Raw genomic sequence first — 13,119 nt, forward strand, 5'->3', positions numbered from 1 at the left:
CAGCTTTGACATAGCTGCTGTTGTTTGTGCTGTCCTCACTAAAACTTCTGGTTTTGACCCCTCTTCACTGATGATAGAGCCCAGATATTTGAAATGACTCACAGTTTCCAGTTCTTGTCCTCCGACTTCAATCTTAGTTGTGATCTGCTTGTCACTATTTGTCAGTGGTTCTCTAGAGCGACAGAAGGCAACCTTGTCGTACACCTACTTGCTCCATATTAGATTTTAAATATAATTTTTAATGTTCTTCAATAGCCTATGCATGTTTGAATAACCCATAAATTTGACAGCCACCACTTAAATGTTTATACATAAATGGAGTAGAAATAAGCATATTATATCTTTATTATTATTAAAATTTTCTTTAGTGTAATTTAAGTCATTAAACAAATTGGTTCATTTAACCTTTAATATTAATGTAGTACCAACTGATTCCCATTTTACAGCATTAGCTGAGAGATTTTTTTTTCTTGAGAAAATGTGCCATGTACTGTAGCTTACCTGATATACAGTACATCCAGAATAACTGATATTGACTTGAATCGCAAGCTTGTGAATCCAAATGCATAACTATGATGAGAGACTGGCAGGAAATGCTGCAAAACAGAGTTCAAACAGGGTGATATTGTGACAGGGTCATCCCTCTGGAAATGAAAGGAATAATGTCCAAAATCAATGGCCTAATAAAGACTTTTGCAACCTTTTGTTATTCTCTGCCATCTGTTGTTTTGACCATGTGTGACTCCTGGATATACAGTTATGATCAGTGATATAAATGGACAGTTTATTTTGATACACAAACATTCATTATTTGGCATATATTAAGGTTGACCAGGAAACTTTTTCCCAGTCATATCAGTGGCCAAATGTGTCCCAGTCAACCTGAATTCACTGGTCATTAATGTTCATAAACATGCATGATATTCATGGGGCTTTAATTAGGGGCACATTTGACCTCATGAATTTAAAAATTAATTAACTGGGAATAAAAGGAATAAACTGTTGGATCTGTGTCAAAACATATATTAACAAATCCTGGAATAAAGATGGGATTATGGCCTTGATTTTCTTTTTTTGTTACTGGATGTTGGGTATAACGGGAATGAGTGAACTTATGATAGTGTGTGAGACATTTAATGACATTTTGTCTTTATAAAAAAAGATGGGCCATGATCTTGCCAACAACAAATGTTAGCTAGCAGTCCCTTAATATATGAAAATTTGACACATAAACTATTCTCAGTTCAAAAAATTACATTTTTACCACCCTTTGAATTTTAATAACAAGTTTTAATTTTTTTTAAATACTTTCTATAACACAATCTTTTTACATACAGTGGCCCCCAAATTATTTGCACAAATGCATTTGCATTAATATATACAACTATGGAAAAAATTAAGAGACCACTCCAAGTTCAGAAATCAATGTTAAGTGGTCTCTTAATTTTTTCCATAGCTGTATATATATGTATATAAATTAAAATGTATGGAATCACTGTAGTTTTTTTTTTTTTTTTTTTTTTTTAAGAATTGAACTCCACAAGGATGAATTGTATTCAACATGAATTAATAAATGGATTTAAAAAAAAAAAGAAGAAGAAGAAGACATTTCTAATGTTACAAAAGATTTCTATTTCAATACTGCTCTTCAAACCTTCTGTTCTGTGAATCCTGAATACAGGCACAGTATAATCCTTTTGAAGAGCAATAGGCCTACATCATAAATGAACAAGAGAACAATACCAGAATAGATATGAGTCCTCAAAAACATTTAAACAGGTTTATTTCAGTTGTTACAGGCAGTGATGTAATGATAATAACTAGTAAAATACTGAGTTTTAAAACATTGCAAGGTACAAAGGAAGAGCAACGAGCTGAACTCATTGAAGATGATAGCTGAAGGTTGCTCTGCTGATACACGAAGAATCTGTTATTCAGTTACAGACGACTGCACAAATCGTGCAAACTAATGAAAACATTATGTAAACAACTGTAGTGTTCAGCCGCGACGCTGAGAATATAGTTACCTTTATAGAATAATCCACTATTGTCTTGAGATACAATGTGAACTAAAATTCTCAGTTGCACGTGCAATCGCGCATGTCTGCGAAACTCATTAATATTCATGTATGCTCCGCCTTCACAAACCGAAAATCTCTTAACACATTCTGGAAACAATGCACTTGTTTGTAGTCAGATGTTGCAAAATAATTTTTTAGTAAACTAAACTTAATTTACTGTGTTTATCCAATTGAATTTCCCTTGTATTTTAAATTGGCAAAAAAATAAATAAATAAATAGAGTAAAACTCAAAAATCTCTGTAGTTTTTTTTTTTTTTTTTTTTCGTGGTCAAAATCTGACAGAACTGAAAGTGATAATATTCGACATACCACCAGAGTTTTGTTAACATTGTCAACTATCTCTAAGCTGAGAATGTTAACAAAACCCTGGCATCAGAGGCATGTCGAATATTATCACTTTCAGTTCTGTCAGATTTTGACCCCATATAAAAACAGAACTTGCGTAAGAGTTACTATTTAACTCTAGTTAAGTATTTTGCTCAACTTTTACTTTCAAATAAGTTGCAGAATTACATGTAGCCTACTTCTGTCACTATATTAGTTTTTGAAGAACTGATCGAGCAGAAATCTTATATAACATTACTCCTCCCTCTGGTGGATGTTTGTATTCCAGGCTCCTCCCTGTTTTCTCAGTAGGGAACAGACTGTATTTCTGTCGTGCTTTAGCTGTCAACACGCTCCTTCCCTGCAAGTTTTGCAGAGATTCCTTCAGTTCTATTTTGCTTCGGATTTAGTTAGGACAAGGATCCGTTTAAGGTATGAAATTATGAAATGTGTTTCACTTGTACGTTTTTGCAACAGTAGCTACTGCAATGGTTTTGCACACTAACGTTTTTTGCAGGTTTTTTTTTTTTTTTTTTTTTTTGCACACTAGTTCTTTGCATACAGATGTTTTTTTTTTTTGCACACTAGTTCTTTGCATACAGATGTTTTTTTTTTGCACACTAGTTCTTTGCATACAGATGTTTTTTTTTGCACACTAGTTCTTTGCATACAGATGTTTTTTTTTTTTTGTTTTTTTTTGCACACTACTGTGATGTTTTTTGCACACTACTTTTTTTGGAATGTAATTCTCTGCACACTCACTGCCTTTTAAAAGTTGTTTTCCTGTCAGATTGGCTGAGAGCGGGCGGCGCATGCGCTCTAAAGTTGTTTTTATCTGAATGTTGTTTTTATCAGACCATGCGCAGCAGCCACGCCCACGTGGGCAGTTCCTGCAGTTTCAGTTCTTTTATGTTTTGTTATTGGAAATCCATTCGAACTTATATAAGTACTGTAAGAAAAAGAGTTATATTTATTTATCTATTGTTAAGTAATTTGTCAAATAAGCTACACATGCTGTGTGGTGTTTTCTATATATCTATATCCATATTCTATTTTGCATTTACAGAACCACATATTTATGCACATTCAGTAAAGAGAAAAATGTGGATTATAATTTAAGTGAGACTTCAGTGTTCTGTCTGGACAACATGAAGTCTTCAAACAATGCAAACCAGCATTAAGATTTTTCTTTTGCAAATGCAGAACACGCGCCTGCAGCGTCACCTTCACACCAAGCAGAAAAATGACTTATTTTCCATATTTTTTTTTACAGGTCTATGATTCTTCATGTTTTTTGTCTCTTTCAGCAATCAGCTCCAGTCCAGATGATCTAGTGATGCAGATTCTTCTAATGGGCAGAAATGGTTCTGAGAAAAACTCGTCTGGAGAAAAGAGATTTAAACAGAAAAAGAGGCATGAAGCTGAAGACAGACAGATCGAAGAGAAGCAGGTGTTTGTGATTGATTGTCCAGATCTCCTGGATCCAGATCTGAATAAAGAGAAGATGGAGATGAAAGAACTACTGCAGAAGATTAAAGGAACGAGGACGGAGAACAGCGGGACATGTGTCAAACGAAGTGGCAGCATGGACAAGCTTATCAATTGTAAGCAGTGTTGGGTGTGACTACAGTGTAATTGCTGTAATGTAACCTTCTCCCTTTACATACTTCAGTCAGTTCACAAATAATTTTATATTTATTTGAAAGAATTGAAAGGTCAGTTTCATGTCTATCCTTGTATTGGTACTTTGTATTGGTGCAATACTTTTTAGAAAAAGTAATAAGTACAGTAATTACACTGGTGAAGATGTAATATAGCTAATAATTAACGTAGTAGCTCAGAGTTTTTTAGAGTAACTTACCCAACACTGATTGTCAATTATTTCAATAATACTATTATATTATAACACTGATATTATTAAGAGAATAGTTTCATGTAAATATTTATTAGCCCGAATTGAAGCTGAGGTTTATTTTGTAATAATAACTGTTTGGATCATATTTACATGACTAATTGTCACATAAGTATAAATATTCATTTGAGTTTAAATATTTTTTTAGCTTATCTTTTTTTTTCTCAGCAGAAGCTTTGAGGTTATTACATATCATAGCATCTTTAAGTTGAAGTGAAACTAGCATCACTCTGATTACCTCGACTTAAGGTTTTTGAACACGGTTTGAACAGCCAATCAGAATCGAGTATTCAGATTTATTTAATTAAACTTCATGTGATGTAATGTGATGTGATGCTGATGAGTGATGTGATCTTTGTAGTGTCAGGAGAAGATCCGGATGAGATTGATGTGATTCCTAAGGGGAAACACCAGATCCATCTGGGAAAAACCGGATGTGGGGAAAGTGCCTCTGGAAACACCATCATCAGCAGAAATGTCTTTGAATCTACAGTCTCTCAGACGAAACCTACAGTCAGGATCGGAAGAGAAATCTCAGTGATCGACACGCCTGAAACACATTTGAGTGAATTTGGATGAGAAAGTGAATCAGTACCAACAGCAGCACAAACCGGTCACTTTAGACAGGGCCGAATTTATCACATAAGCTTAAACACACAGTATTAAAGGTGATTGTTGCTTCTATTCTTATAGTTTTCAGTCCTGTGACTAATGTAGAGACCTGGAGGACATAACATCTGCAGAACTGCAGCACAGGCCTGTGTATTAACCATCTGTTATTAATATTTAGAGCAGCTACACTCAAATATGAGAGCTCGTGATCAGCTCCTGCTGCAGTATTTCAATCACTAACACCAGCATTTTATACGTTAACATGCAGTAACACTTCAACTGCCTTAATGTATTCAAACTGTGATGTTAAAAGATCATATTCAGCTTATTGATGATGAGCAGATCAACACAGGATATGAGAGAAACGCACTCAATGGTTAAGCGCTTTCTTTATTACTCCATGTGAAAACTATGATTATTATGCGTTGTTGCTGTAGTTTTCTTTTGAAACATGGATTAGCAGCAAATCCCGGAGGATGAATATGTCATTGGAGCCGAAGGGAAAGTGTGATTCAGTGAGAAAAATCATTAATGAAGCTACAGAAACATTATGTGCCTTTTCTGAAAACTTCGTCTTGATTGACATCATTGTTTGAAATAATGTGGTGTGTTTTATTTTTTTAGAAAGCTAATATATTTTTCTCACTCCATGTAGCCTACTTCAGCATTTTAAACCAATGACTGTAACAAAACATGTAAAGTCAGAGCCGATCCTCCCTATACACAAACTACGGAAGTTGCGTAAGGCTCCGAACCACCAGGGGGCCCCCTTGCTTACACTATATAAAATAAACATGACAATAATTTACCATAATGTGAATATTTCTTTATAATATGCAAACTTATGTGTGGTGTCTACTATACATTGGCGGAGTCATGTGAAAATATTTTAATAATGATTTATATTGATTTAATAACTTTTTCGTCATGCAGTGCGGCAGATAATAACATGCGTTGTGACATGGCTGCAAAACTAAACTATCCTTCTGCAACAGAAAAAGGTGCCAAGAACGAAGTATGTAGGCTACATATTTTTGTAACATTTTCATTTTCTTATTTGGCCTTCTTGACAAAGCAATAAATTCAGCAATAACAGGTGTCCTGGGTTGTTTATTTGGGTCAAAATGGACAAACACAACCTTTGGGTTAGAAACTGAATTAAAAACATGTAACCCAGTGGCTGGGTTTGTCTATATTCGACCTCAAATTTGGGGTTAAACAACCTAGCATTTTGTTTTTATTGTTTAACACGCTGTAATTTCGTAAAATCGCGCATTTAGAAAGCCAATACGGCAGTGTGTTATAGTTTTTCTGACAGCTAGATGGCGCCAGAGCATTACTACTATCAAAAAGCATTTAGCTGTCAACGGACATTTGGTTTTAATTTTACTTAGCTAATTGTTTTTACTGCCAATTAAACATTTTAATGGGTTTCCCTTTACATATTTTTATACGTTTTTCGTAACTTGCAGTTTGTTTCCTTGATGTTTTAATTTCATCGTTTTGGTATTTGATATCCTCTGTTGGTGGTTTGTGAAGTAGCATCACCTGGGGTGATAGTTTTTTTTAATTATTATTATTATCCCTACTTAACACACAAGACATTCTCAACAGGGATAAAAAAACAGACGCTAATTCACTTTATTCTTCTTCTTTGCATTTACATAACCTACTTGACATCACCACTATTGGTTGGTTGTGCCATTTTTTAATCCTAATATTGGGATATTATTTAATATATATATCATTATGATATGTATTTTATTATAGAAATTATAGCCTACTCTATGTACATTCCATGTACATTAATAATGCTGAATTACATTCATTCCATAGAGGTGTACATTGAATAATGCTATATAACAAATTTAGTACATTACATTTCACTAATATTGTACATTCCAAACTAACTAACCCTTTAACATAACCTGTGAGGTGTCAAGAGCAAGTGATTACTTATATACCCTAAAAGACCTCCGTTTTTGGAACCGAAAGTATAGCTTACTTACTCTTAACATACCCAGATGTCTATGCTTTCTGGATATTGTATATTATTATTATTATCTAGGTAAAAATAATTCACAGAGCCAGGGATAATTCCTATTTGTACTTCCATGTACATTAATAAATGAAATTCCAAGAGGTGTCTAAAATATAGGCATATATTGTATACAGGTCACAAATTTGTACTTGTGAAACACTAAAACACAACATAGATAAATACATCTGTGACAAGACACTATACATATATTTCATTTGTTCAGTGAACTTAAATGTTCACACAAAAATGATAATTCGGTCATTTGTCATTTACTCACATTTGTGTTGTTTCAAACGTGAATGACATTCTTGATTCTTCTACATTTACAGTTAGTAATTTAGCAGACACTTTTCTCCAAAGCGACTATAGAAGCAATCAAATCAACATGAGCGCAACAGTAAGAGCTGTGTCAAGTCCCAGTTTAACAGTAAAGTGCTTCTGAACAGAAGTCTAGATCAACAAATTGTTGGTTTTGTTAAATACACTTTATAATAGCCAACATTAATCATTGTGTTCTTGTATAATCTGAATTAAGTAAAGCCAAAATATAACCCCACTGAACCTTTTGAAGTAGTAAATGAGCCTGGATTGATAAAGAAATTAAGTTAAGACAAAATAATCAAGGATCATGTTGCTCAAGTGAAGCCAGAAGAATTATGTGTTTCATCCAAATGAATGACAGAGTAAAGCAAGTACACTAAGGTAGTAAGTATACTAATATCAATCTATTAATAGTATACTTCTGAGTGTAGCCTACTATTTACGACTTTGGACTAAATTGCGTGCATATGATACGCACTTTATGACACGCTCTTGGGTAAGATGGGTGTGGGGTTCGTGTGTATAATACGCCATAAAGCGTATCAAAACTCATTTGGTGAATACATTCCAAGACATTGCACACTCGTATTATTGATACGCATTTTCGTGTGATCCTGCTCACTTTTCAGTGTATAAAAGTATACTTAAGTATTCTGAATGAAAATTTCCTGATCATTTACTCACCCCCATGTCATCCAATTTTTTATGCCAGCTGTGAGTGAATTTTTCTATAACTCCTCCGTTTAAATTATATTAAGCCTTAAAGTTCGCATGAAAAGAACCCGGGTGCGCACCGGGGTACCGAACCCGATCTACCTGAAGGAGATGGTCTGAGTTCGGCTGCACTCGAACTGCGCCGTGGTCCGCATGAATATGAAAGCAACACGGACTGAAAGCACAAAGTGCGCTCTTGTTCAGGAAGTAAAGTAACCTGCGCATGCGTTTTCACCAATTACAATATGTTTACTTCAGTAAAACACATAAGAGGTGACAATGTTGATGATTTACTCTGGATTTGAGCAGGAGCGAGCCTGCAGTGTATTTGTGCTTTGCAAATGCAATTAAAACGGGAAATTAATGGCAATCAGCTGTGTCCTCAAAATAGGCTGCTTGCAAACAGCAGAAAACCATCTACATGTGGCACACATACAGTTAACACAGTTGTCGTTTACTCTGCTGTAGCCTAATAACACCACATTAATAAAAAAATAAATAAAAATTCTGCACATTTAAAGGTGCCCTAGAATGCTTTTTCACAAGATGTAATATAAGTCTAAGATGTCCCCTGAATGTGTCTAAAGTTTCAGCTCAAAACCCCATAGATTTTTTTTATTCATCTTTTTAACTGCCTATTGTGGGGCATCATTAAATATGAGCCGATTCAGTGTGCTTCCCCTTTAAATCCTCGACCTCCCCACCCCCGAGCTCTCGACTGCCTTAAACAGCATAAACAAAGTTCACACAGCTAATATAACCCTCAAATGGATCTTTACAAAGTGTTTATGAATTATACAGACTGCAAGTGTTTAATAATGAAAATAACGACAGTCTTGTCTCCGTGAATACAGTAAGAAACGATGGTAATTTTAACCACATTTAACAGTACATTAGCAACATGCCAACAAAACATTTAGAAAGACAATTTACAAATATCACTAAAAATATCATGTTATCATGGATCATGTCAGTTATTATTGCTCCATCTGCCATTTTTCACTGTTGTTCTTGCTTGCTTACCTAGTCTGATGATTCAGCTGTGCACAGATCCAGACGTTAATACTGGCTGCCCTTGTCTAATGCCTTGAACATGGGCTGGCATATGCAAATATTGGGGTCATACATATTAATGATCCCGACTGTTACGTAACAGTCGGTGTTATGTTGAGATTTGCCTGTTCTTCGGAGGTCTTTTAAACAAATGAGATTTACATCAGAAGGAAGAAGCAATGGTGTTTGAGACTCACTGTATGTCATTTCCATGTACTGAACTCTTGTTATTCAACTGAAGGGGTGGATTCTGGAATCCACTGCCGCTTCAATTTATATTTTTATTAGTCTACATTTATATTTCTGTTAAATTATTTGAATGACTTCTTCAATGTATGTTAAAGCATCTATTTTCCTCTGTACCTCTCACTGAGAGAAAAGAACATGTTATCACTATGTTTTGGGCACAGTTTCCTGCTCAGAGCGGAGCTCAGATCAGCTTCAGCCTTGAAGAAGCTGTGAATCATGTGTATCTGTGTATGTGCGCTAAGAGTTTTGTGCAGGTCCCTTTGTACTGGTGGACAACTAACACTCTGCTAGACCAGCAGACGCCATGTCATGACGCCAAAAGGACATCCAGTACCTAAATGCAGGGTCCCCCTCGTCATCACCGTGACAAAGGGAGATATGCTTCTTACTATCTGTCCACGTGTGGAAAATTTTTTAATCTTGTCTATCTTCTCTTAACCAATCAGAATCATTTTTACCTTAGTAATGATGTAGTTAGTCGACTCTGTTAGAGTATAATTGGTCTGAAAATGTGAATGTAAGCATTAAATTTTTCTTCAATTTATTAATTATTTTAAACTTTGACTCCGGGTCTTTATTAAACATATCTGGTCAAGGGTCCTAAACTGTTTATCCCCAACACAACTATGCCAAGGTAAATTAAATTTCCGATTCTAGGGCACCTTTAAAGCCCGGGGTATACTTCGGCCGTCCGCGTTCGTGCACCATCCGCATGATCCGTCTATGTGTGCGGATGACCGAGTTCGACATATACGTAGTACAATTTTTCTATACTCTTTACCAGACTTGTGTCATCAATCATCAACATTCGCTAGGCAGGATCGGAGACGAAAAATAGTGCTGCCCATTGCAACATAGTTCAGAAGAGAACAGGAATCAAAAACGATGGCATGCTTCTGAGTTTACTCGTCTTGTTTTTGAATCGCTCTTTACTAGTGATCTTACGGTCTGTGCCGAGGCTTCGGAGCGTGTGTCGAGAAATCCCAGAAGCTTTCAGTGAAGCGCTTATCGAAGCTTGTGTCGCTTTAGATCAGTGACGTCACTGATGACGTTCCACGCCTCGCTTCTGCCTGACTGGTTCGAATTGTTCGACTGGATGCGGTTCAAATCTTGCCGCGACATTTTGACAGATATATAAACCCATGGGATCCCCTCAGAATGTGTGGTTTCAGAATAATAATATTGTCAATCCTGCCTGTTATGACTAAATAATTTATTACACACATTTAATAGCCCCATTAATTTAAAAACCAATACGTTTATTACACAGTTATGTTATACAATCATTATATACAACCAGAAAATACACATTACATTCAAATAAATATATATGTCTTTGTGTTATTTCTAAGATAACTGCCGCGAAATAAAGTGTATCACAGATCACATCGGGTCATCTGTAAAGAATCTGCATGTTTTACACTCTTTCTTTCTACTCTTTCTTTCTTTTACACTTTTCTCCTTGCGCATGCGCTGTTGCACGCCCCGGCCGCTAGCCCTCCGCATGACAAATTACGTCATGCAGATGGTGCACGAACGCGGACGCGCCCGAACGCATCACGCGCGCAGTCACGTCTGCGCGTCTTTCAAATTATACTACACCATGGATGCGTGCAGATGACCGCATTCGTCACATGCGCAGTACAGTCGAGAGCAGTGTCATCAACACGACATTCACTGGGCATGATCGGAGAAGAAAAGAAGTGCATCCTTTCCCATATTTTTACTTATCCCCCTCCATGAATTTGTCGCCCTAAACACGTCTTTGTACTCTTTCAAACATGAATTGTACAGATATGGTTACTTTCTAATCTCTTCGCACAAACGCTGGTCAAGTTCACTGTGTTTTTCTTTTTTCAAGCGTGTTTTTAAACTGGTCTTTTCACACTCTTCTTCGACAGCTGAACACTGTGCTCAATAATGTGCGTACTGCCACCTAGTGGACTCTTTACTGCTTGCGCATGCGCTGTTGCACGCGGACTGTCCGCGTGGTCTCGAAATTTGGCCTGTACGCGGCCAGGGTGTGCGGCCGGAAAATTATGTCATGCGGATGGTGCACGAACACGGACGACCGAAGTATACCCGGGGCATGCGCAAGCAGTATAGAAGAGTCCACTAGGTGGCAATACACACAATATTGAGCACAGTGTTCAGCCGTCAAAGAAGAATGTGAAAAGACTGGTTTAACAACACGCTTGAAAAAAAGAGAAAAACACAGTGAACTTGATGAGTGTTTGTGCGAAGAGATTAGAAAGTAACCACATTTGTACAATTCATGTTTGAAAGTGTACAAAGACGTGTTTACGGCGGCAAATTCATGGAGGGGGATAAGTAAAATATGGGAAAGGATGCACTTCTTTTCTTCTCCGATCATGCCCAGTGAATGTCACGTTGATGACACGACTCAGTGCTGCTCTCCGATGTCTGGTAGAGCATAGAACTGAAGAGGCCCAGAACTGGATTAAAGACAGGGGTCACACATGGGCCATAACCGGCCCGAATCTCAGCCAGTTAATCACCCTTAACTCGCCCTGAAGTGGGCCAATACAGGTTTTATTATTGGTACCAATTCTCAGCCATATGTTAACCATATCACCACCACCCTTTAACCAGAAACCCCAAAAATGAGCCATACCCAGCCTAATCTTACCCAAACCATGTGAACAAATGAGTCACAAGAAAATTAAATTCTCAAAATTAGTTTATTTAACAATATTGCACAAGCCAATAATAATAATAATAATAATAATAATAATAATAATAATAATAACCACATTCAGAATTGTGTAACTGTGTGAAGGCTATTTTATTTAGTACAATCAAAGCATATCTTATTACCACCTCATGAATATATGAATGAATCTAGCACTGACATGTAAAGATATTATAATGTAATTTTACTCTCAACAAATATAGAGCAAATTAAAAAAAAAATACTTAAAACAAATTTACACATCAGAATGTTTTTATGTGTGAGGGAGAACGTGATCCTATTTAGGACTGTCCTCAGGAAGTGAAGTACAGCTCTGCAGCCCCTCATTTCTCCACAAGTGCTCTCTCCTTATTCCAGCAGACTATTAGTCTTGCCCCTGACAGCAACATAGTGTCGGGCCAGATCCGGCCCACATCTGGTCCGCGTGTAAACCACATGTACCGGATGTGGGCCGGATCTGGGCCACACTATGTTGCTGTCTGGGGTGGTGTCAGACAATTTTTTCCTCACAGCAGCTAAAAGACAAAATAATATTACAAAATTAATAAATACATATACAAACATTCATCCATCTACTGTAAATAAATGTAGGTAACAAATGAAAAATAAGGTTGCTTTGGTGTTTTTTACAGGAAATGATTGCCAATAATATGGCACTACTGAATGACTAACTGGCTTGTCAGAGTTTGACAACAGTATTATGACAAATAAGACCATTTTAGCAAACAAAAACCTTAAAAATGTTGAGATATGGAAACTGTGGTGTAAACAGAGTAACCAATGCACTGTTGAAGTACTGATAATGTAACGCATTCAAAGCATAACATCTTATTTCCACCTCAAAAAAAGTGCATTTAATTTCAAAATGTACTGGTCTGTCTTAAACAGTTACTTATTGCATAGGTTAATGTAAACTAACAATGACCTCCTACAAATACCAAAAACATGTCTTTGTTTATGTGACACAATGATTATTCCAGATTTGATTCTACAGGACTGATGCAAAATGCTTACGAAATAACAAATTGCTTTCTTATTGTTTTAAGAATGTCTACTAGCTAAAACAAAAATATCAGACATAGACCTATCCTGATTATC

General features: G+C 36.2%; 1 long non-coding RNA gene across 1 annotated transcript; it reads right to left on the reverse strand.

The window, feature by feature from the left end:
• Positions 1-1,766: 1,766 nt before the first annotated feature.
• On the reverse strand, positions 1,767-8,112 carry LOC125261617. Its single transcript, XR_007183384.1, has 2 exons — positions 7,977-8,112; positions 1,767-4,868 (listed from the first exon to the last, which is right to left on the reverse strand). It is a non-coding gene; the product is annotated as an uncharacterized LOC125261617 (long non-coding RNA).
• Positions 8,113-13,119: the final 5,007 nt, after the last annotated feature.

Source organism: Megalobrama amblycephala, unplaced genomic scaffold, assembly GCF_018812025.1.
Source record: "Megalobrama amblycephala isolate DHTTF-2021 unplaced genomic scaffold, ASM1881202v1 scaffold443, whole genome shotgun sequence".
NCBI lineage: Eukaryota > Metazoa > Chordata > Actinopteri > Cypriniformes > Xenocyprididae > Megalobrama > Megalobrama amblycephala.